Here is a 26,829-nt window from a genome sequence, read left to right as displayed (position 1 = left end):
ATTTGTACTTACTGCTCTGCCATTTTTTAGCCATTTCAATTTTATTTATGCTTTTATTTTTGAGCTTAAGATTTTTCTCTTGCTTAGAAATTTCTGTCATGGCTGATACTGGTGTTTTAAGCATTCTGCATGGACATTCAGGAGGTCCGCATTATTTTCTGCCTTTGCCACAGGCATCCTGTGTAACTCTAAGGAGGTCTTTTAGGTGATTTGCTTTGGTGATAAAAATGTCTGTCTTTAAATCTCTGCTCCTTAGACCGTACAGTTTTTCATCATATGCGTGTATAATGTGGCTGTGAAATTAGTTGTTTCCTAAATGTTACTTTAATCTAAATAAAGAATAAAAGTTAAATAAATAAATTACAACAGCCACTGGACATACACCGGTAGTGACTGTGGGAAGCTCAGAAGACTGAAGAAGGTGTGCCAAAAGGGCTAAGATCGATAGGCAAAATAAACCCATACACAATGGCAATCTTATAAACATAAACAGATGAATGAATTATTTCCTGTTTCATGTGTTTCTTTAATGAATCAATTTTTTTTTCTAGTTTTGGACAGAGAAGTAGTCTCTTGAAAGACAGACATACAATATTGGTTGGAGCTGGCATTGTTTATTCATTGATAGGGGAAATCTGGCTTTTTAAAATTTCTCCACTGTATGATACTTTCCCAAGTAGTTTCACAACCACTGTTCAAACTTCTGCAAGTAAAATGATTTCCTTGTCTTTTTACCACAGAAATGTTGTTCCAATTCATGCAAGAACACTAAGGTACTTAGCAAGGGAGGCTATCTTTCCCCCTATGCCATTGCCCCCCCTGAAACAATTAGGTTTAGGGAAAATTAGGTACACCAAGAGACCTGTAATTACAGAAGCTGGAATCTGCCCAGGTCACTAAGATTAACATGCCTAAACAACCCCAGCGATCATAAGTGGCCATTAGTTTAGTTTTTCTTCTTATCTGAAAGACAGAGCCTCCTATAGCACAGTGCTCTCTGCTATCAAACTCAATGTTTAGTCTAAATCTTGTCCTATCTCTTTGTGGTCTAAATAGAAGTTTATTTTATGAACCAGTTTTGAATTATTTATCTTACAATGGCACTAATTACATAACTATTACTAGTGTTTTCTCATAAGGAAGATGATGTTTAATGAAGTCTATAGAAAAGAATGTTGGCAAAATTCAGATATTTCCTGTTTAAAAAGCTCTCTGTGCTAAAGAGCTTGTTCAGTTTTCATTCTTTCTTCCCAGGATTATATTAAACAGGCAATGAAATGCTTTTTAGAGTTGACTTCAAGACTAATCCAAAATAGTAATAATTGTAGATTTCACTTATCTGAGTAGTGTCGTCTAGTCGAGATCAAATGTTTTCTGCTAAGAACTGCAAGTTGACAAATGCGGTATCTCTCTGAAATGGAGTTGGAGGTCTTTTACTGTTTCCTTTCATTTTCCTAATGTCCAGGATTCAGACTGAATTCATGTCACTTCATTTTTCCTGTTGCTGTAACTTTGCCATCCTAAACAGGGAACTCTACATTTTCCACTTGCATGTGGTTTGTGAAGGGATTGTAAATATGCTGGACTACGTTGACCTTTTCAATATACCATCCGTTGATTGGTTAGCCAGTCCACCTCTCCCCCACAGGTTAATGAAGCTGTAAATAAGAAGGACTGAAATGGCAAGCCAATCAAAAAGGTCAAAGTGGTATAGCACACCACTACAGCTGACAAAATATATGAGGCATTAAAATTTGGATACCTCATTCTTAGTGACAAAGATTGTAATGAGAGAAGAAAAGAAAGCTCCATGAATCCCTTCACATCATACAGAATGTAATGTGGATGGGAAATGATACAAGCCTGCCACAGTTGTATTCCAAGATGAACGTTTTAAATCTCTTGATGTATTTCAGGGACCATATAATAACAAAGTTAGGTTAAAAAACATGTTCCCCCATGTAGGAATATACTCTTCAACGTTTTGGTATTATATCCACAAAATCTGGAAATACACCCTTTCATATTAATATAATTTTTCAAAGGAGAGTATGAAGTGGGGGGGTTGTGAAAGAAAAAAGGGAATAGAAAACTGCTCTGGGCTTATTAGAAAGAATATATGAATCTGAGAATGTCAAAGTAGACTGCATCATATGAAATAACTAAACAAGCTCCTTCCCACTCTGTTGGTACGGTGATCTAACATGGATAACATGGATAACTATTTTAAATGAACAAAAGTCTTGTAAAACACACAAGGATACTGCATGTAATCACTGCTTAGCTGAAGGGCTTGCTGTAGTTAAATTTAAACCATTATTTAAAAAATACTCTTTCAAATTTTGTTCCCTGTGAGGTAACACATGACAATGAAGTCAGCAAAGAGATATGGTTGAAACTTTGATTTCTGTTAGTTGCCAACCCATATATTGAATATTTATATTATTTATCCTTGTCTGAAGCAAAGACCTCCCATGCTGGTGTGTTACCTGACTGATGTATTCTCCTTGTTTTGAAACATTTCCCTGTAACACTTTCTACCCATGACACTTCAGGAGCATAAACTGTTAAGCATATTTCCGAGGTAGTTTAAAGACCATCCATACAAAATTCGTGCTCCATGGTGTAAAGTAAGCACAGCTGCGGAGAGTCCTGGTTAAAAGGGTAAGAGTTGCAACTATGTCCGTGGATTGTAACGCAATCCAGTTTGTGAAAGTTTTTCTTTTCTGCAAAGAATGACAGAGTATTTGTCGATGGGGGAGTAACTTACAGTAGCTTGGCCTGGTCCTGTGACTTCTTTCTGTTAGATGTATTGCTCTGCGTTTGCAGTATAAGCACGTATAGTTAAATGCGTCTTTGACAAATGGCATGGTTTCTCTGGACTCAGAAGGAGCCTCCAGCCCCAGCCTGGCGGACCACTCTCCTCCACTGGATTTCCAGGCTGGCAGGATGAGTTACAGGGACCTGTGCCAAGAGGTGCCTTCTGCTGCACTTTATCACTGACTCTAATCCAGCTGTCTGAAACAGTGCCAAGCTAATTAGCCAGTTCAGTGCCTGTTATATCAAGAGCCCAAATAAGCCCAGAGAGGTCACGTTTTGAATGGGAGAGAAGCCTTTTTGTTTGTCTCTATATTCATGCAGGCCCGAGACGAATCCCATATGGGACAAATCCCAATTAATGCCTCCTATTTAAACTTGTCCTGACATATTTTAGAATGTTCACCAATTAACAGTAGCATTAAGTTATCAACTACTTTAGGTGAGGGTGCTAGTGGAGACAGAGAGTCCTTTTTTTTGTGAAGAACACCTAATATTAGCTTGACTTGCCTAATGCAGGAAAACCAAAGAAAAGATCTACCGGAACTGCATCACAGCATTATTAAGCTGTAAGTCTTATTATTGTCCAAACTCACTAGATACAAACACAATCTCTGTCTTAAGGCGTCCCCTACTTTCTAATCCCAAGTGCAACCAGTGTGGCTAAGAGCAAGCAGGAAAGACAAATGATATTATGATGATAAATACGGGGAAAAAGAACAGTGAAAATAAATATTATTATATGTGAATAGCTGCTTTCTCAGTTATGTAAGCTTAACCTCAATAGCAAGGCAGTTGGCTCACACAAATGAGACTACAGCTAATGAAATTACAGTGTCTGTCAAGATTTCCATAATATCTGCCTTAAATAACTGCAAGAATGAAAACCACGGCATGATATTTTTAGTGCTCTCATTTCATGAAGTCTGATCTTTACTTGATTATGAAAGCCAAGTCCATTTCTTCAGTTGCTTCAAATTAGTTTTCTTCTGCCACTGTACTTTGTGTAATTCAAATCTTTCATAAAATTATCAAGGAAGACTGGTCAGGCTGACCCTGGATTTTTGTCCTGTCGATGAAGTAAAGAAACTCAGAGAATAATGATATTCACAAACGTACAGATTACCAATGGTCTCATTTAAAGATTTATATTCTTTCAGGAGCATGCTACTGAAGAATGAGTAGAAAAGAAAATCAGGATTGTTTCTGCTTATCTGGGGTATGGGACTTTTAACTTTACATGGACATTTTTATCAGAACACCGTAGTATTAGTTGTCTCTTAGAATGACAACGTAAGTGATCATTTTAACTTTGGGTGTTGTCAGTGTAATGCCTACATAAAATCAGTGTAACAATAAACCGCAGCGATGGAACAAAGCTTGGTGGGGCATCAGACAGGTGCTGTAATTAAAGCAATTCAGAATATTGACCGAAAGAACGCAAAACATGTACACATTTGAGATGTTTTTCTCTTCTTGTTGAAAATTCCATGGGTGAATTGGAATAACAATTTTACCAGGGTAAGCTGGTTTTTGTTAATACATAATTATTTCAGAGCATAGGTAGGTGGACAAGTTTGGTGAGAACAGGCAACTGGAGCTTCCTAAAGCTTTTTTGGAGGGTGGGGAGGGAAACAAAGAAGTGATTTTAGGCACAGCTAAATAATAGGAAATGAAATAGCAAAAAACTCTGACCCGTAAATCTTTCAAAATTCTGCATTTCTGTTTTTTTTTGCATAAATACTCAAATTCGTGTGTTTTTGATTATCGACTCTTCCTTTTGAAATGTAAAAATCTTAAGTGCAGCAACTGTGACTTGTTTCATACCAATATTCTGGCTTATGTTTTTTGCAACTGCTTTCAACATGCTCGTGTTTTACCACGAGTGTTAGTTTGGTGACTTTGCATCCATTTCTAAATGCACACTAGGTTTAACAGTAATACAGATGGGACAATGCAGCCTGTTCAGAGCGAAAGTCATGATAGGAGGCATTAAGAAGGCAGTGTTTTCAGTTAATGAAACCGTGGTGAGTAAAGTACTGAATTGAGAACTAAGAAGAGGAAGACACGAACAAACAGCATTCTCAGTTCTGCCACTAGTTGTTTCTGAACAAGTCACTTGAAGCGGCTTGCATGACAAGCCATGCATTACTTTCCTTATATGCCAAGCGGGATTTAATAAACCATGTTTATCAGCCATACATAATAAGAATGAAGGCAAAGGAATAGTATAATAGCCAATGCCAAATCCATCCAAGTCAGTGGAGATGTTTTAAAGGCCTGATGCAGGGTTTTTTTTTTCTTAACACAAAATGCACTATGGTCTGTTATTGACACTGGATAGCCAAAAGCACTGCTCAGATTCTCTGAAAGAAAGAGGGAATCAGAAACCCTGATCTAGGAGCTACGTTTGCTGTGTCATGTTCTGCCCTCCTCGGTCCTTAGGAGCTCCGAGTGTTCGTTTCCTATCTGTACGCTTAACTGGTAATGAGAGTGTTTCTTCCAAGGCTGGACTCATCTGCATCATTTTCCAAACCTTGAGTGACCCAAAGGTTTCTTATTTAACTTCAGAAATAAATATTTTTCAAAAGTCTATGCCCATAATTAATGAGTTTTATGAGGGGAGGAAAGACACTGCAACTAAACACTAGCATGAGTTTGATATTATTCCCCATGCTGATATGTAATACAGTGCTTTGTTTCCAGCTGAGAAGAACTTTTGGGGGCCTAAGTTAAATGTGGTAACTGAATGTCACCAGTTTCACCTGCATGGTAAAACTGGTGAACGGACTACAAATCTGTGAGCTAAAAAAATAATAGGTAGCTTTAAAAGACTCAGTTGTCACATGTAAGTCTGAAAACAGAAGAAGAAATTATTAGATATCAGAATTCAGATGAAACAATTTCTTCCATCCTTGGAGAGGGCTTACTGCTTCAGCCAGGCATAGTATTACAGAAGGTTATCACCACAACTAGTCAAACTGGACTGAGTCAGCAATGCAGAAAAAAAATATAAATCAGAGCACTGTGGGCATTGCTGAAGCCATGTAACCACAAATTCGGTTTGGACCACAACCACAGAAAAAACTATAACATTGCAAACACAAGGCCATGAGGTCAGACTGAAACTCTGCCATCAGAGAACACAGCATGATGCAAATTACTGCAGACTTCACTGAGATTCTTTTGCAAGCTAGCTGAGGAAAATGAACCTTTTCCCCAGGGCTCTAGCAATGCTCCATGTAAGCAATTGGAACCTGAAGTTACTTTCCCAGAGCATCTCGTTTTGCCTGCGGATGAGAACACATTGAGCCTGCAAAAATTTATACAATTTCTATTTCTGATACATCAGCAGAACAGCCAAACACCATTAAATTGGACAGGGGTTCTACAACCTCTATGTTATCTGTTGATTTCCAATCTTTTAGAGATTTTACTTTTACTGAGCCCAAGATACATCTAGTGATCTAATTAGAGGAAACATTTGTATTTGTCATTGCCTATGTGCAATATGAATATGATTATCTTGCATATGTGTTGAGATCTGTATTCTGAATGTCACTGCTTCTGCAGGCATCAGTATCAGTTTGCTGCGATAAAGATGCATATACTTAAAGGGTGCACTACTCCCATACCGTCAGTGCTCACTAAAAGGCAACCTTTCATTTCAGCTATTGCAAGAGATGCAATCAAGGAACTATTTGATTCTGTAAAAGGGTTTGACCACAAGATTAAAATTTGACTTCGTACTGCAGAAATTACTCCACCCATTGATTTCGTTATGAAATACTTTAAAACTGGAGTTTAGAAAAATACTTCATACTTAAATTAGTGAAGGCACTGAATGACTTAATGGCTTTAATGCAAGTAACGACAATACTGACAAAAGTAATTTTTAATTGACTTAAGGGAGCAAAAGAACATCACGGCAGTTAAAAGCTATCTGGTCACATGTCTAAATATTTGTAGAACTTCACGGTAAAAAAGCTTTCTCTACTGATAAATGACACATTACATTAAAAGTGGTATTAATAAGGGACACAGAAGCCTAACAGATGACAGTTAATGATCATGATAAGCTCTTACACTTGAAGTTGTGCTGTAGGGAGTCACACCCACTTGTCTTTTGGGAAGAGCAGTGTCCATAGTTCTTCAGTTGCCAGAGGTTAATCAAATAGTGATGCTGTGTTTTAAATCGCTCAACAGGTATATTTGATATGGCCAGCAGAAAGCAGGAAAGAAGTTATTTTCCCATCACGTGAGCTGCTAGCAAGTTTAAGGTTGATCGGCTGGGTAAATTCAATTACCAAAAATCTTTACCCATGGAATTGTTAGAATTATGCAGGGGTTTTTTTCTCATCATGATGCAGAAAATGTTTTCCTACCTAAGTATTATCTGTGTAACTTCTGGATTGAATTACTTCATCCATGAGAAGACTGTGAAAGCCAAGATGCTGGTAGTTTGGAAGCTGGTTAGAACTTTCCCGTATGCTCACGGACCCTGTGTTACCAACAGTGGTTATTAATAGCTCAGGCTAGGAGTTCTATCACTGCAAGTCTTTGGAGAAGCAATTTGCACTATATCAGCATCAAGCACACCTACTGAAACTAAGAGAAAAAAGAAGTATTTGCTCCTGTGCAAACTGCAAGTGGAATGGAGAGCTTTTTGGTGCAGGTTTATATATGTATCGCCATCATTTGATAACGCTATTATGAAAGGACTTGGATGAGCGGGAATGCAAATGCCTAATGCTATACAGGATAATTTTCTTCTATGTATGAAAATGAGTACAAAGTGCTCCCTGAAAGCATGGCAGTTGACAAGTTGGTGTTCTCACTAGACGCCCACGTGGAGGCAGCTGAACAGGTCACAAGTGCACTGCTGTACTTTAAATGCAGCAAGTGTGAGGCTGCTTGTTTCTATATCTTATTTTAAAATAAATAAATAAATGCCTCGCTTTGCTTCCTGACAGCCTAAAAATCCAAACATCGTGTTCAGTCACCTAACAGACTTTCTGGCTAACGCCATACGTTATTAACCACACCCACCAATCTATTATTATAGAGGAACCACAAATTAAAAAGAAGTGCCTGGCTCACAATGAACACCAAGGACATCGTGCTGGTGGCCAAGACTGAATATTAAAGCCAAAGGTGCACCATATGTTTTTTATAACTTTCCGGGTTTGCAGTACAGCAACATGGTCTCATAAATTGCGATACAACCTGTCTGTTCACTGGATTCAGCATGAGAAAAGTTTAGCGTTGACAGCCCTGTCCACCTGTGCTGGACTGTTTCTATGCTCAGTGCTCTGATACCTTACTTCCTCTATCGTTTGAGTAGAAATAGCATTTAAGACATTTTTTTAAATACTACAGAAAGTCAGTTTCCTGATGAAGAGAAATTTTATGTGTGTAAGTTCATCAGTATTTTACACACAAGCTCATATAACAAGCAGTAAAAAAAATAGCAAAAGAATAAAAACCACAGGCAGTTAACAAAGATCTTAGATTTGAATGCGACTTAGCTGTAAGGAGAAAATAAAACCTGTAATTTTTCAAAAAGGAGACTCAAGTGTCCATATTGTCTTCTGCAACTATACATATAAGGTCCTTTTGCTATCTTATGGACTATTATAAAATGCCTCCTGTTTTGAACCTACTTACCAAGGGCAATATGAGCTTTCTTCTAGATTATTTAGCTATGATAGAGTAATAATTACTTTTGGCCTCGCATTCTTCAACATGTGACTTGAGAATAGAGCATGACATTGCTGGACCTGTCACACTCCCGGATCCAGCTGTTACAAAAGTGCTGTGTGAGGCTTTAATATTATTTAATTGTCCTGAACCATTAGTTTACTTGCCGCCTTTTTACTAATTATATAAATAGAGTAACTGCAAAGCACCCTTTACTGCTGTGCCCTTGTAAGAGTGTGATTGATTTATTTACTTGCTTGCTTGTTTGTTTAAAGGCTGGGGATAATGCAATATTGGTGCTGGGTGGCAGTTCTGGTGCTCATGTTTTGAGGAAAACAGAGAAGCAGATATCCCCTGCTGAGATACTCTTTATTTGGTTTTGCCCTGACACTTTTCTGTGCTGCTACCACAGCTGATTTTTTATACCTAAAGAATACATTGCTCAAAGCTTGTACTTGTGAAAATATTGCACTAGTCAAAGCTGGAAAGGGACCTATGTTGTTTGAAATATGCCTTTAAAAATGTCAGAGGAAAGTTCGAACTTCATTAACCTGTAGCTGCTGACACACTCCGTTCCTCTGAGCTTCCCCACACTCATCTTCAGGAGGGTCTTGCATACTCACAGGATGAAGCCGAACATCTGCTAGGGGAGGCACCAAAAAGCTGCTGAAAATGACACAAATATGATCAAATCAGAACTCAGATTGCTGCCGAAGAATCTGTAGATTTATGAGTGTGTCTTGAATTTTTCTCTAGGTGTGGTAGGTGACACATAGCCAGATAACCTTTGCCTCCTTGTCACCTTATCTCCACAGTTTTTGGCCACGTTGACAGCTGACTTGCTGTGCATGAGGGAGGTTGAGAGGAAATGTGAGGGGGAGGCAGGGAGGCAGGACTTGAGGGCAATTCAGTTTTAGGTTGGCTTAAGCCGACCCTGAAACCACCCTTAACCCTTTCTGAAGAAATTTTGTAAGAAACATCTCAAAGGAAATCTTTACTATTCACTTCTGAGTGGTGGATTTCAGAGGTTCATAGGTCGATTCTTGCTCTGTGTGTTGTGCATATAAATATGCGTGCCTGTTGAGTAGATTACCTTTCCAGATATAAGAGAGCAAAGATTGTTAGTTAACATGTCTATCAAGAGATGCGAAGTTGTAGCTTACATATCCTAATGTCTGCAAAATTAAGAAAAATGCAGCTAAGTTAATTAAGACTTCAAAGTGAAACATACGTGTTTTGTGGTATCTCTGCTTCATGAAGGTTATGTTGGTTTTTTTTCTTCTTTTTAGCAATATTATTTAAGTTTTATAGAAGCTTGACTCTGTACTGAGTCAAAAGCACACTAATTTGGTTATTAGCATGTGCACCAAGCGATCTCACTCCACTCATTCACAAAATAGGAATTAAGATGATTTGAGAGCCCTCCAATTTTGCTTTCAATGCTATCGATTCCTTTCATCAAGGCTGCGCTGTTCCGTGCTTGATCTTGAAAAAGGGATTGATGGCACACTTGCTCTAATCACATTTCATTGTACATTCACTGCATGTAATAATAAATTTGGCTATCCAGATCAATTTTAGCCCGGTTTCCTCTCACAGGATGCAATTCAATGATTGCTTTTTTATTTTTCTTTTAAGGACCATTGTTTGATCCATAGAGGGTTCTTTTTTTTATCCCCAAAATATTGACTAAAATAAGCTTCAGTGATATTCTACTATTCTATTTACCATCGCTTTGGGAAAAAGCCTATGCTTGATTTTGGTAGGTCTGAGGTTACTACATGGTATATAATGAGAGCGATTTTAGTAATAGCTTTCAAAGCACTTAGTGTGTTCATAAAGCCTTCTTGAGTGAACTGTTTAAATACAAATACTTCCATACAGTGTACTGTTCAATACAACTTGCAAATGCAAAGAGCTTATTGCATAATTCTGTAAGCAGTATTGCAATGTATCTCAATATTTTCTGTAATGACCTTATAACAGTATCATTATTTGACAGAGAACATTGTAGATGAGGTTAATGTACTTTTTGTATTTTTTTCCCCATAGAAATTAGAGATGAAAAAGATCTCTTAGGTCAACTAGTTCATTCTCTGCTGGTGATTTTATTATGCCTATTCATCAGTTCGAAAGGCCACGTTACTGTTGCAAATCTGTATTAGGGAAAAGGCAACACTGGACTTGCCTTTTAGTAGATTCTGCTGCTGAATGTGTGGTGAGCAATAAAACTTTCGCTGACTTGTGAACAAAAAAAGCATCTGAAGGTCCTTGGAAGCAGGGAGGGAGAATAGTTAAAGGCAAAGGACTGATAGGTCTGTAGTCAGATCTCAGGTTGATCCTAACAGATAATAATGCAAATAACACCTCTGTGGAGCTGGAAGAGTTGATCTTGGATTAAAGATCTGAGGTTTACAACTAAGCTTCTCTTCCTTGCTCTCCTTCTCTTCTCTTCCTTGCTCTCCTTCTCTCTATGTGGCCTCTACAGTTTCGTATCTTTATTGAAACGCCTTCCAGAAATGCCTTTTATTCCAGCAACATGAGATGGTTCCATTGTGCTGACAGAGTTGCCTTTTCCAAAAGAGCAAAATTCTCTGGAGACTGGGGTTTCCAGATCTGAATGCTTAATTTCATATTCCAGCCCAGCAAGGGCAAGGATTCAAAAATACTGGATCAGGTGATCAAACTACAAGAGCTAGTTATGTTGAAACATTCCCTCATTTTCCAATGCTGTTTCAATATTAACATCTATCAAAATATTTTTGAAGATCTATATTAACATTTCATAAGCTTAATATCCAGCCTATCGGTAACCCTACCTACTACTACCCACAGAACTCTGTACCAGTTATTAAATGAAACTGAAAATAAAGGATATTTTTTGTTGTGCTAAATACCTGTTTTCCAAAAGAAAGAGGAAAAAAAAGAAAATAAAAAACCAAAACAAAAAACCAAACCAACAACCCACAACACTCCAAAACAAAAAACAAGCAAGCCCCCAACACACACCAACACTCCCCCCCCCCCACCCCCGCAAAAAAAAAACAACCAAAAACCCCACACTTTGGCAGTCAAACAACACATATTTAGCAACCACCAGTTTCTTTTATCCCAGTTATTACTTGTTTTCCTTTCCTTGGCTATGAGGTAAACGAACCACCTTTTTCAAAAAACAGAATTAAAAACAAAACAAAACCACTATGCCCTGAATTTAAGGGAAAAAAAATAAAAATCTTAGCATCACGTACATCACACCAGTGTTCCAGCTAGATTTAATTGCAACTTTTTGCATTCAGCTTAGAGAATTTGTCATCAGGGACATGGTTTAGAAGTGGCTTTTGTCAGGGTAGGTTAAAGGTTGGACTCGATGATCTTAAAGGTCCCTTCCAACCTCAGCAATTCTATGATTCTATGATTCTATGATTCTAATTCTAAGCTTCATCTAGCATATAAGGAAATAACAGTTACACAATCCACAAATGTTTAGTAACTAAGTCCATTAATACAGTTGTTAAGTGAAATCCAATTAAGCATATGGATTGTAAATAAATGAGTATGGGAAAGGAATGTTCTAAGGCAGCCGTTCCCAGTGGATTGTATTACATCTACAGTCCCAGTTAGCTATGATTGGAAAAATATGATTGTAAATGTGCACAGTGGCATACACAAAGATTCAGATGCATAGAACCTGTGGTCTTATTTTCCCTCGAGTATAAATCATTATGATACAATCAGAGACAAATAACAGTGGAAGCAGAAAACATGCTTCCTTAGTTACAATTAGGCCTGAAAAAAGTTCAGCCAAAATAAGTCTATCCAGGATGATACAAAATCTTGCATGCAGACATCTTGAAGCTTTGGAGGTGTTACTTTGTCTTCTGTAGAATTAGAACTGAAGGTCTTTAAGTCAGCTCTCATCACAAGTGTAATGGGCAGAGATGGAAGGTTTCCTTTTTTAATGTCAAATATTAATAATTTCTGTTAAAAAAAACAACAAAAAATGTAATACACAATTTAAAACTGTCACCGTTTCTGTTTTCATTTTTCTCCTTTCTCTATAGGAAAATATTTGTTAAACATTCCTTTAAGTTTTAACCTTATTTATTTCAAACAATTACTTTTTTTCTAATTATGCTATAAACTTTATTTGTTCTTCTGGCTCAAACAAGAGTTAGTTAACTAATGCACTTTAAGTAAACAGGTAAGAAACTAAAAGAATACATATTAAATAAATAGGTACAAAAAAACTGAAATTATATTTTTAAGGCAGTCTTCTGATTTTGATTTTCAGTTTTCTCAAATAAACTAAAACACTATAATTATTTGTTCTAGAAATTAAAAAAGTTGTTGCTAAAGGTGCAGAAAGACCTTCCAGGGTATGTGTCCCCAGTGATGAGTATGAATTATGATTCTATAGAGTAATATCATCAAAATCATAGGAACTTGAAAGACCCATACTTTTCTCCCCTCAAAACACAAGAAGAAAATATTTCTGCTTTATAAATGACACACTTCAAGAAATAATCTGTCTTTTCATTATGGCTGGACAGAAAAGGTACAAATTAAAAAAGCGCTTAGATGTTTTGGATTAGAAAATACATTTTAAGAAAACTTGGACTTTGTGTTATAGTAGATATATTTTTAAGCTAAGAACAGTAAATAAGTTCAAGTATTAGTGGTGGCACCTTCGGGTTTTTCAGTGCTACCTGTCTGGAAAAGTAAGTTTATTTTGACAGAATACTTAACAGCATTTGCTAAGCTACAATGAAAGCTATAAGCTATAATGAAACAAGCTTGGCAAGTCTGTGTGAGGATGAGCTTCCTTCTCTGGGTTTAACTCTATTTCAGTGTTCCCATTTATCTCTCCAGTGAATGCAAGCACCCTTCATGGTCTGACAGATATTCTGTCCTTGCCAGGTAGCTGCTGCTTTTAGGCACTAGCTGCCAAAACAATTCAGAGATTAATGGGAAAACATCCATAAATTATAGTACAACCTCCCCACTTTCACGGAAAATGTAAGATCTTTGGGATGTTTAAATGCTGTAAAATGTCTTAATTTGTTCAGACACTTGCACAATTATTAATACAGACAGATGTGGAATACACAGACAACAAGCGTATAAATTAGCTTTGAGGGAATTAATACAAGAAGCTAGCAAAATATTCCTGGTGAATAAATTACTGTGACATTTTATTATGATTTCAACAGAAGATCACCAAGTGCATATCTTAAACGTTGTTCTCAAAAACCTGCAAAAGAAAGACAATATCAAATGATGCAGCAAGGGAAAGTCAAATGGAAAGCTACACCTATTAGGCTCATAGACATTCCCAAGGTAAGACAACACTTGTCACCCTGAATAAGCCATTAAATGCATTGTTTTTTCCAAGTCTTTAATTACAGTTGGCATTCCCGAGTCAGTGCTGGAGGCAGCCATCCTGTTGAAGAACCTTTGTGACACTGAAGTGGGAGGAAACAGCAGCAGAGGCAGTAGCCTAGTTCCCACAGTGCTTCTAAAACACATTAGTAGGAGAAAAAAAAACTTTTTAATGTTGCATGGTTTACACATCTAGGTCCATCCTCAACTGAACATGGTGCTCTGTGGGCTTGTGACACCCCCCAGATCCACGGTGTCTGTGGGGTTCAGCTTGGCTCCTGTCACCCATCACCTCGTAGCACAACAAACCTCTGCAAAACTGACTCTGTAGGGCTCAAATAGAAATTTCCTAATAATGACATAGCCTATAGCTCCTTAGCCAAATGGATGATAATAGCCGTTGCCCGCACAGCAACATCTGGTGACTTCACTACAGTCATACAAGGTAGTAATGTCCTGTCAGTCCCCAATACGTGACTGCAGTCACCTAGGCTTGATTTCAGAGCTTGCTGCTGCTAAAAGGAAAGGTGCTGGTTTCCCCGTTACTTCTACCTCTCCAGCTCTTCCTTCAGCATGTGCTTGAACTTCCCTGTCGTTCTTCTGCCCCTACACCTGCAACTCCCTTTACCTTTGCTGCTGGCTTTTGGCAGGCACTTGAGCTACAAACAGAAGGAAAACAGGGTGCTGTAACACACTTTTGACAGCATTGTATGATGAAATACACTAGATCTTATTTGAATTTTTGTGGTTAAGCCTCTTCTCTGATTGAAACTCACCACAGTTCCCTTCAAAGACTGAATTAGTTCATGCTCGATCATATTAATACCCTAAGCTTACCACATCTTCTGCACTCAGACAACAGCTGCCGTCCGTAATGCCAGCCACGCAACTGCGCAACATCTGTAATTTGTATATGCCTTTGTAGAAGCCCAGAGCCGTTGTGTGAAAATGCCTGGTTCAGAAGTGTCAGCGCTGTGTCACCTCTTCAGCTGGTCCCTCAGCCTCGGAACGGGCAAGCTGGCCGCAGCCTGTCCAAACCCAGCTTAGCGCCCGGTTCATCCTTCTCTCTGGGTAGGTGGTCATCCACGCTTTTCTAAAAGAGACAGCCACTGGTGAGGTGAGAGGAGAGCTCAGACCTCTTCCTGAATGTTAGAGGAGGTTAGGAAACAGGGGAATGGTGGAGAGGAGGGATGCGAGGAGATTCAGACCTGAGAGGAAACCGTGGGGAATCCCAAGAAGGAGCGGCATATAAAAGCTGTTATAGCAGCGTTGGTAGAAAATGTTGTCCTCTGTGAGTTCAGCTTGTGGAAAATGTATGCTATGAGTTTGAGTCCCATACTAACTGAGTTAAATAGGTGATACAGTTTAATGGCTGAAATATAAAGGTGAAGAGGGTGACCTTCTGGGTTTTAGGCTGGAATTAAACATGGGTTTCTTTTCTTTGTCTTAGCAGTGTCTTAGTAGACACCAAAAGACATCATAATTGTATTGTTTCTATGTTTTATTTTGTTTAAAAGAAAATTATAATACCTTATTTTTGGTTTTGTCTTCAACCTAGCTTATGTTAAGCGTACACGTATTAGATTAGGCGAGGTAGACAGGCATGGTGACCCTTACAAAGGAATTTAGGGGAGCATTTGAGCAATGCCCAACATCCCAATACCTTTCTTCAGAATATCCAAAAGCAAATGGCACACTTCTATTGAGTTGTATAGTCCTGTTTTGAAAGTTACAAGAAAGGCATGTATATGTTACACGTGCCCGGTACCAGTAGGTTTTTTGAATTAGTTCCTGCCGAGATGCTTCTGGGAGCGTAACATTCCTGCTGACAGTCTGCTGACCCAGGCTAAGGTTACTGCATAAAATGTCACTGTGGTTTGGCTTGCACGTGTAGCAGCCAAGCTAAAATCTGGTACAACTAACTGGTCCTTAGGGTGAAGGTCTCCTTCACGCAGCCTGGAACGTGGCATACAGTCTCTTCCCTCGCACTGACTACAGCATCTCTTTTCACGGTTATGGCTCTGAAATGCCATTCAGCCGTGCAGTTCTCAACTTCTCATTTAGCGAAATATTGAGAAAAGTGAGTGGAGTTGTCCAAAAACTAGAGTGCTTCAAGACCAAAAGGAAAAAAAAAAAAAGAAAAGTTTATCTTATTACCTTGATGAGTACTCCAGCACAATCTGTAGGATTATGGACAAAAACCAGTCGGAGTTGTGGGGGTCTTAATATTCAGACTTCCACCTCCAGTTCATTTTAAGTGAGAAATATTTCACTGAAGACTGTAGCTTTATTTTATCAAATAATATCTTAGCAAGATTAATTGATACAATGCATTTTAGTGCAATTTTTAACCTATAAGAATGTCTGTCCTTGTCCCTTGCTCATTTCTTTTTTTTTTTTTTATGGCATACTTAATTTTAGATCTATGACCTATGATCTTTAACAGACTTTCTGACAATAATGATTAGGATAGTGGATGCACAGCATCAAATTATCAATAACCTCCTTCCCTGAGATAACACTAATGAATCATCGTCCAATAGGGATATTTTGCTAGAAAACATTGATCATTAACTGATTCACATTTTACACAATAATGCCTGCATTTGCTTTTCTACTATTTTTCTAGAAAATAGTTCAAAATATGTACTGTTGATTGTTTTTTTTGGATTGGGGGGTAGGTTGGATGGGTTTTGTTTGTTTGTTTGTTTTTCTGAACGCTATAACTGAAAATCCTTTAGCTTGCACAGTCCCTTATTTATTCCATACATTTTCTTGGAACCAAAAATCTTCATATGAAGCATTTAAAATGTAGTTTAAATAAGCATAAATGAAACCTCTGTAATGAACTCTGCCTAGAAATGCATGAGATTTGTACAATCCTCATTATATTCTGGGAACAAATGGACGTTAAGATCACATTGAAAACCTTGATTTAAAAATGTGACTAAGATAGGCTCCTTAAGGATTATTGACGTTCAATTTAGCATTTGATATTAACTATCTAAACCCACATCAGGAGAAATCAAATATTGCTTCACTCTAAGTAGTTTTCAGAGAAAGAGGAGATTTCACAATTGAAACTTTTTTCATTCTGAATGTCTTAATTAGCATATTTTAACAGTCTTTTAAACCTTGAAGCATAATTGAAATTGTCATAAAACATTCTACTTTGAGTGCTGAATGAAATACTTGCAAACCCATTTTAATTTCATTGTCTTTACCACCATCACAGATTTGAGAAATTCTCATTTTAAACAAATTTATTCTCTGCTTCAAACCTGCACAGGATGCATATTAGGGATACTAACTTTCTGTAAAAAAGACCAAGATAAGCACATTCCCTGCTGGCATTTTCTTAAGCCTTTCATTTGTTGAAGCAAGATAATGTCTGTAGAAATTCTGTTCTTGCAGATGTAGGGAGCAAAAGCTTTGCCTGCAAATCGTATGTGAGTTTACCAGACCAAACTCACTCTTTTTTGGCCGAACTTTTTCCGCATGTTTTGCAGGGCTGTACATCCACATACTTTCTTTGAAAACAACTCAATGTATCACCACTTCCTTTATGGCTAAGAATGTAATGAGTACCACAAAATAATTACTGTCAGTTGCCGCCCATTTGTGTTTCCCATTGAAGTACTGTTTCTAAAATATGTCATGTGGTGAGCCTGGAGTCAAGCAGAACAAAGCAAAAGAGCAGATGCACTCGTGGCCGCTTCTGCTGCCAGTGATGCCCCGTCATAAAAACTCCTTTACAAACCCTACCAAAACTGTTGGATGGTAATTCATCAATGTTATCGCAAGGAAGGGGATTACCCGTAATCATGCTGACCTGATGCACTTGCGCCGTCTCCCAGGAACAGAGCTACACGGAGGGGAATCAGGCAACATTTCTTCCGCTGTGAGACTGGGAGCAGATGCTCTGTAGGGTGGCTCACCTACTAAATCTTCCTGTAAAGGAATGGCTTTGTTTCTGTTAGTTACTAACTAGAATGATTCAGACCCCTACTCAAACTTATGATCAATGCAAACCACTTATTTTCCTTAAGGTTTACAGAAGAAAAGTCTCTAGGTCTGCATCAGAAAAAAGCTAACTAGGTAGAAACTTTAGAAACCAATCGCCCTTTCTCAGGCCATATTCAGTATCAATTTCATGCTATATCCTCAGCATGGCAAGGAGGGAGGCAGCCCCAGAAAATTAGAACCTTTTTATAAGTCAGTTTTCTTTAAAAAAACTTCTTTAGAAACTACAACTTTCAAACAAGATATTCTCAAGTGGCATATTGGGAAGTACAAAGATAATAGTTTTTCTCCAAGCCATATGGAAGGGTTTTCAATCCATGTACGCAGCTGAGGATGGGAAATCATATAGAAGACTCTGACAGGCTAAGTGAAGCAAACTAAATCCCTTGCACTTAAAAACTATTTGAGAACACTTGATGTAGATCACCAGTTTGAGGTGCGAAGGTGGGCCTCATGCTGACATAGGTAATAAATGGAATACAATATTTTATGACTGATGAGATTAACAACATAAGAGCTGACTTCAGAAGGCTTACTGGTTTTACCTGAGGGGATACTTGTCCCAGATATTGAACCAAATCAACATTGACAACTCCATTATTTTTATCATTATTTACAATATTGAAAGAAGCCTTTGTTAAAACAAATCTATATTTACAGAGGAGAGATTGCTTTTAACTAGAAAGGTACTTATATTTCCTCTTAAGTTTATCCCAGCGTGTGAGAAGGTAAGGTCTGTGGGCTCGGTTATGCACTCTGAAAGGGTGAAAACAATTTTTAGCATATTGGTTCTGTTTAAATAGCATTTTGCCCCATTTCCCAAAAAAAAAAAAAGAAACAAAAATCAAAGTAGTTTGCCGCATTCCCTTTATATTGACTACAATTAAATCATACGTGCAGTAAAAACACTCTTTTTCTCTGTAGTTTCCAGTCTGAAAATCCAATACTGCATAAACTGAACAAACAGAAGGGAACAGTTTTCTGCCTCCTTCCTTCCCACCAAGAGACTGCCAAGCAATATTTAACCTCCAGAGCCCAAGCCTCAGATATCAACCTCTGCTCTAGTTTTGGCATGATATAGGATACCTTTTAAACGAGTGGTTTCCAGCAAGTCATTGCACTTGCAAAGAAAATGTACAGGATGTGTACAAGATGAATTTCCATTATAAAATAAGACCTTTTTTTCAGATTTAGGCAAATACTTAGTTTCAGGTTAAACAAAATTGCTAGTTAATCAAATAGTACAAGGAAAAATGTGATGAAAACACAAAGAAAAAATCCCAAATGACCACTCAATAATAACACTTCACTTTTTATAGCAGACCTACACCCCAAGTATAATTTTAAATAAGTAGGAAATAGCTTTCAATGTAACTAAGAAATGAAAAAGCTGAACTGCACAGCCATTGTTAGACACATACAGTATTCCTGAGAGATGTGTGTATGTGTGCACAGCTGCGCAGACACAGAGACCATATGCCTGTGTATAAACAGTAGATATCTGTACATGTGTGTATGCGCATGTGAATATTTTATAACCGCATTGGCAGGTATGCAGGAAAACCTGAATATAAATTAGGCTTGTTCCTAGCTCTCTTTATACTGGCTGAGCAGCTTTGCGGTTTGGATTAGAAATTAAATAAGGCAGTTTGGGTCTTGTCTTAGAAATAAGTGGATTAAAGTTGAGTCTTAAACTGAAGTAGCTTCAGAGCAGCTTTTTCCAAACTGCAGTCTCTGCCTACGAGACAAATTGTTACTGAACATGCCAAGCTGATCTCATTCGCCACTATGTTGTTCAAACTTAAATATTCTGATTTTATAGCAGAAGTCCTCATCTAGACGAAGGATTACATCTTTCCAGGACATCAGCTTTGTATGATTCAAGCTGTTTTGATATTTTTCTCTATTAGTCTCCAAAATAGTGGAAAAATCCATTAAAAATTATTGTCCTGCCCTTCTTTCCCTTTGCTTTCCCTTTAATTTCTTATTGCAATTCATTTGCTCTTCTTTTTTGCAGTTCTAGAAACATGTTACTTCTTGAAGGGATATTGTTCGCCAGTCATATTCCTCTTTGCTGTATACCTACACCCTCAATTTATGTCACATGATTAAACTATGTCATCCAAGTAGATCTGTTAGTAAAGCTTTTTAATTCAGTCCCCAGGGACCTTCTTCAGAAGTAAGGGAAGCTCTCATGTAGGGCAGTAACATTGTGCTTATTTAAGCAGTGTGCTACAATGGGAGATGGCTCTCAATCCGGGGACCATGGGACGCGGGCAGGTAACAGGCATGTAGTGAATTTCTGTGCAAAACATTGGCTGCCTGAATCCAGGAGTAAGGCCAACCATCTGAGCTACCTGAAAAGTTCAAGAAGTTGAATTATTGATTTTCGTGGTTTTCCAAATGTCCATGTTAGTATTTTATCTGTATTGTACAAGTGTAAAGAGGTCCCAATGAGAGTCCCACTCCAACTTGAAAGGGCTCATTCAAGCAAACACATAAGAAAGAATAATCTTTACCATTAAAAACCCTTAAATTCAAATTCTGCCCTCGGTTGCCTGTTTTTCAATGGCAATGCCCTGCTGCAAGAAAGTACAGAAAACTTTTGGACTAAACACAAAAATTTTTTCCTCCCTGTGTCGCCTGTGGTTTCTACTTAAGATTGTCCAGAAAGTGCCCATGTGTCTCAATATCTTCCTAATGTAGGCAGCTTCTGCTCACAACAATATCAAGGCTGGGAAGGAGCAAAGCAGCCCCAAACTCTGCCTGTGCTGAGAAACTCCCAGAGAGGGCTGGAAGCGTGGCGAGGAGCATGGGAGGCTGGTGGCACGTTAACAACCAGTTCAGTGGGCTGTGGTTTGAACAGCCAGTTCAGCCAACGCAAATTGCTTTTGCTCCAGCAGAGCGCTCAATTAAGTTCTGAAAATGTAGACCCAAGTATCAGAGTATCTTCTGTTAGAAGTTTTATTTATTACAAACTTGAAAATGTATGAGACTTTCTTCTAAACTGATGTTTATCTGAATTAGATTAGAAACTTCTGTCAAACATGTGAATGACTATCAGATTATGAAGCTTTAATTTTATGCTTTAGAAATCTATGAATTAAACTGAATATAATACTTCAAGGAATATTTGATCATTGATTTTTGAAAAGAACTTTTTATTTGATGATAATTATTTCTGAAAATGAATTTATTTTTTGTTCTTCAAGTACTTATAATTTTATTGGAGTGAAAAGAAAAATAACCATGTCTTTCAAAACATAACTAGGACAAATGAAGGAGAGTAGATTTCATTAAACCACTTCTAATGTATGTTAAACCAAGACGTCTTCACAGGAACTCCAACAAAACATGCTACTCACTTTTAACAAGGCAAAATGAAAGTTTGTTTTCCAGCTGTATCTCGAAAGATGACCTGTTTAAATCGCTAATCTTGAGGTAATGATCCTGGTTTCTAGGTGAGATCGTGTAAATCTAGGATTACTATTTCAAATTAATCACCACTTTGTTTTCTTCTCGAATGGATATATGAGATTTATATCCATAGTGCAACTACCATCCTTGAACTTAAACATCTGCTGAGCTGTTTCTGTGGGTTGTGCTCATGCTCTATTGTGATCAGCTGAGGTTCTAAGTAATTCAAAATCTTTCATCTCAAGACAATTCAGCTCTGATTCCAGGTAGGATTTGTTTCTTTAGCATTTACGGTAAATAGTTACTGCTTTTTTCCTCAGCTAGGAATTACCCTTGTTCTCTTCCCCATGGTTTTCTTGTGGTTACTACTTTACTGATCCTACATACTAACGTGCACATCCCTGTCTTCCTATACATTTTGGTGATGCTTGGAGGGTGCTGTTACCTTCTCCTCCAAACACAGCCATAGAACCTGACTGTCTTCTTTTGTTGTACCTCAAACCGCAACATCCCAGCCAGTGTCTCACTATCTGCATAACTGGCTCGGATGCTTTCAGGAACTCGCCACTAAGGTCACTTCATTAATTCACAAAGCCTACAGCGAATAGTTTAAAACAACCTCTGGTCCTTTGACCTGAAGCTGTAGTCATTCTTGACAACAGACAGAATATTTTCTTTCTGTGCAATGAGGATTTTTTTATATTCCTCCAGCGCGCACCCTCTGACACCAGAGTGAACCACTGGATAACTAAAAAATGCAAACAAGGACACCTGTACGCCAGATAAGCAGAGCTCTGGGCGTGCAGCTGCTGGTTTGTTTCCAAAGCAAGCTGGCAGGTTGATTGAGCTAGGGTGAATTAGGAGGACAATCTGTTACACAAAGTGGACACCGCATAATTAATAAACATTTTTTTCTCCACACTATCTCTTCTCTTATGTTTATTTCTGCATTTCAGTTTCATGATCTATGTCTGGTTTGAATGAGAAATGTTCAGTCCACCTGGTGCTCTCAGTTGCGAGTAATGTCTGTTTACTATGTGCATTAAATTAGGCAATTAACTGTTTGAATGTATTTGTACAGATAGCCAAGTAAAACTTTATTATAATACCTGGCTGGCTCTAAAAGGGCTTGATTTACTTAGATTAGGCTTGCTCTGACTCTGTGTAACCATCATCCTGCCTCTGCTGATATGCAGTCTCTTGGAAAAAAAGAAGTGTTGTAGATTGGAGAGCTATTAGAGGAATGTTTATGGGAAATCATAAAGCAAAGCTCATAGAAACCCCCCTAAGTGTTTGCCTAGAATGCTTCTGACTTCAGTCATTACAGATTTGAGAACTGCTCAAATTAAACTACAGGCAGCTATAACAAACTGAAACCTCATGTAATTTAAATCTGCAAGCGTTTAAGAACAGGTAGTAAGGCTAAAGTCAGGTGAATCTGGCTGTGTTAATCGTTTTTAATTTAAAAGTTGCTTGTTACACTCAGCCGGTGCCAGAACTAGAGAGACACACGATGTGGAGGAGGATGAAACCAAGTGCAAGGCTCTTCTCGAGAAACACTCTGGGCCAGATTTACTGCTGTCACAAGTGGCAGCTTTCCCTTAGTCTCAGCTCCCTTAGAAAGTGGGGGAAAAAAAGAATCTGTTTCAAGACACTTCACAAGATTGGGTAAAATCTGCCATGACACAAGGTTCATTGACTTTATAGTGTAATAATCAAAGCTGTTATATTTATATCTCCCAAATAACTTAAAATGTATGCCTCTTAAAACTTTAAAGTGCTTGGCAGAGGAAGATTTAAACACAGAAGAGCAATATTTCTAATTCTTCCCTGGAAGCTGGAAAGATAACTCTAATAATTAAACATTTTCAGAAATTAACTAGTGACATAACTTTAATGATATGGTTAATTTTTAAATAGAGCAGATGTGTTCTGACATTTACTGGAACCATTGTACTTTTGCAGAGCATTTTGTTATTAACAGAAATTTACCTATGATTTTTGCATGCGCATGCCAATGACTTTTTAATGTTTCTAAAGAAAGAAAATCACACCTGAATCCTAGTACATGCTTGATATTTTATTGGGCTTTTTCCTTTTTTTCTATTTTGGGTTTTATGATTTTTAGTTAAACATTTCCAGGAGGCCTTTAAATACTTCAGAGTTTTTAATGAATTTCCCCCGGAAAAAAAAAATAATAAAAAAAAATCTGGAGAAGCAGGAAGGTGGTTTTGCCAGAATCAGACCCTTGTGAACAAGCCACTTCCTCATCTGAGTTCACAGCCAATTACTTAGCATTATGAGGGCTGAATTTTGGTCTCGCTTGCAGCTGCAAGCAGTAGAGTGGAACAGCTTTGCGTTTGTGCTGTGTAACAAAGCTCAGGGCTGGGCACTGAAGCAGCAGCTCCATCCTCTTCAAGCGCAATGCAGACTCAGAAACAAGCATTCAGGTATGCCTATTCCTGGTAATCAGGTCATCCTTTTCATCCCCTCAGCAAAAAATTGAGTGAGGCCAGTGCAAAAAAATACAGCTACCCGTTAGAGAATCAAAGGAAAACAATGCTAGATATTCAGCAATCAACAATTCAGTCAGTGAGGCCCATCAGCGGCAGTGCTAATATCTTGTATGCTGATATTGACACCAACATTTGTTCATAAACCCTTCAAAGATTCTTGACACCCTTCCTTGACACCTCTTTCCTGGACATAGTTGTCTTTTACGGCTAAGGAGTTTTCTTACTTGTGTTGTAGATCAAGCCAATTGCTTCCTGACTTCTTCCTTGTGAATATGGAAAATAATTTTAGTTCTTTCAGGACTGTTATGCTTTCCCTCTAAATATGCTGTTTCCTAGACTAAACAAACCCCATCTTTCAGCCTTTTTTGTGTGTCATGTTTTCTAAACATTTTATCATTTTTATTGCTCTTCTCTGGACTATGTCCAGTTAGTTTGTCGAGGGTAATGCTGGAAACTAAACAGTTCTCACCAATGGAATCACTACCTATGCATCTTCCCAAAACCACTCCTATCTATACGTCCTAACATAAGATCTGCCTTTTTTTTCCAAAACATTACATTGTGAGTTCCTAATGGATCTGCCATTTGGCCAGATTATTTTCTGCAACAATGCTCCCTGTTCCCATTCTACTCCTATTGTATTTGTGCATTTAACTTCGTCTTTCCTAAGAGCAGTACTTGATGCATTTGCTATTATTGAATTCCCCCATATTGATTTCAGTTATCCAGAGTGCTTGTGACCTAGGGATATCCACAAGTAAGTTTCTCGATTGTAAAGGAAAATGTAGAAGCAGCATCCAGGACAGAAATCTGTGGAATCTCAGTTGAATTTCCTTTCAGTTTTCCAATAAAATAATGAGAAATCTTCTCGAGATATGATTTTCGTTCTAAGTTCATATGTATTTTTTTTTTATCCCTGAAAATTAAAAATATGGAACTTAGTAGCATGATTTTCGTATATAAAGGATTGATATCTCAGCTATGTTCAGTTCAAGTAAAATTATTGTTGCATTCTTTAAGTTAAAATGTCTTGGATTTTTGAGTGTTTCTTCCCCCGACAAGACTCAGAATCTCTGAGCTGATTTTAAAGGTTCATATACCACTGCCTCCAGTGCCTACAGGATTTCAAGTTTGATAAAAGTAGATGTGATTAGTAATGCACGACAAATGCAGTTTCTTGGTTTAGAAAACTTGACAGACTGTAATCTGAGCTGGTTTGGTGATTATTTTTACTGCCGTGTCAAACAGATTGAGCTCTGCGTAGCCCATAGCCCATGAGATTAGTGTTGGGATATAGATCTCTTCACTTTTAAGTTGGACAATTTGGATCACACCCAAATATGAAATGACAAACATTTAACTTCACTAAAGCTGCGAAAGAATTAGTTTACTTCTTGTGAACTTAGACAGTCTTGAAATGGTTTTAAAAGAAGCTTCCCACGCAGTCCTCCAAAAGTTTAGGGATTCTCCTCTAGCTGTGTGGTGTAACTGGTCTGAGCCAGCCCTGCCCTTTTCCTCTTTCATTCTTGAAAATTTTATTTGATTCTGTTATGTGGAGTATAGCAAGCTGGGTGTTGAGGGATAGGTATTTGTATGTCTACTTTGTCAAATGAGAGAACACAGTGAATAAAAGAATTAGTTTGCAGGATGTAGTTCTGTTCGGACATTAGACCACGAAATGTCAATTTTAGAAAGGGTATTTCATCACATTTTAGGCCCCTACTGACTTTTCCCTCTGTTTTTGCGGTTTCCCTGCTTTCAGCCATTTTCGTAGTCCATTAAGCCTACTTTGGTCAAAGGTACCCTCACTTCTTATTGTCTTACATAAATTACAACCCATGAACAACCCTCACCCCCAGCAGTGAGGTTACCCACAATCAGCTACATGCAGAAGTGTCCAGAAACCTCGAGCACAAGACAGGACGGGGAGTCTCCACGCTTCTACCATCTACCTGGCATTCTTTTATTTCCCCCCATATGGACACACTGTCCGCTAATCTCTCCTACTTGCGGATAACAAATTTGAGATTGACAGTCACAAGCTGTTTGGATCATCATTATTTACCTCCTTTGTCCCAAGCACGCTGGGGTTTGGTTGGTAACTGGAGAGACGTCAGGTATTTTCATTGAATTACAGCTGTGAAACTGACTACATTTTATATCAACAAACCATGCATAATAAGATGATTTTGTGTCCTAAGAGCAGAACTTATGATAGAACACCAAATAAGAAGAATGTAAAAAAATATTATTGCTAAAGCCTATGCGGTTTGAATATATACTAAAATCAAAAGACTGTAAATTCAACACAGAAAAATTTCAGTGTGATTGGTGAATTAGTTTTTCGTCTGTAATGAGGTCAGAAATTACAGAAAATATTTAAGTAGATCATAATATTTTTCTGCATAGCTTAATCTGTCAGAATGTGGCAGATATTCTCAAAATGGCTGCTGTCATTTCTCTTATTTTCCTTGAACAAAGTACCGCTTTTAAAAAATGAATGCATTTACTGAGAGTTTCCACTCCACAATACAAGAGGAAGATCTGAAGATGCTTTTTGTCAGGAGACTGCCTGCCTTGGGGGTTTGTAGACTCTGGCAAGGAATCTGAAAGACCCATCAGTGATACCCACCCCTGAGACTAAAATCAGTTGTTACTTTGATTGCTTTATTCAGCCCGCACTTATCCATGACTCTCTCTTTCTTACATACTCCTTTCTAAAACTTATAGACTTTCAAACTAGGTTTGAAGTTACTGACATGGCTTTTTCTCCATGTTTACTAGCTTTTGAAGGTGGCGATGGTTTGAACAGCGCTTGTTCCTCATCTTCCTGTTTATCTCTTCTTGAATTCCACTTTGCAGTCTTGAAGTGCTGAATCTGCGGAGGTAATTTTAATAGCCAGATAGATGTCAGAAACACAGGAGTTTAGCTTTTCAGCAGGATGAAACCAAATGAAATGCTTGACTGTAATGAAAA

At 37.9% G+C, this 26,829-nt stretch overlaps 1 protein-coding gene across 16 annotated transcripts in view; it reads left to right on the top strand.

Annotated features, from left to right (window-relative positions):
• The window catches only part of ROBO2 (roundabout guidance receptor 2), a 1,122,909-nt gene that overhangs the window by 408,804 nt on the left and 687,276 nt on the right, over positions 1 to 26,829 (top strand). The gene's annotated exons all lie outside the window — the stretch shown is intronic.

The sequence above is a fragment of the Larus michahellis genome, chromosome 1 (genome assembly GCF_964199755.1).
Source record: "Larus michahellis chromosome 1, bLarMic1.1, whole genome shotgun sequence".
In the NCBI taxonomy this organism is placed as follows: Eukaryota; Metazoa; Chordata; class Aves; order Charadriiformes; family Laridae; genus Larus; species Larus michahellis.
Note: the sequence above shows the minus strand (reverse complement) of the source record. Positions and strands in the feature narration are given on the sequence as shown.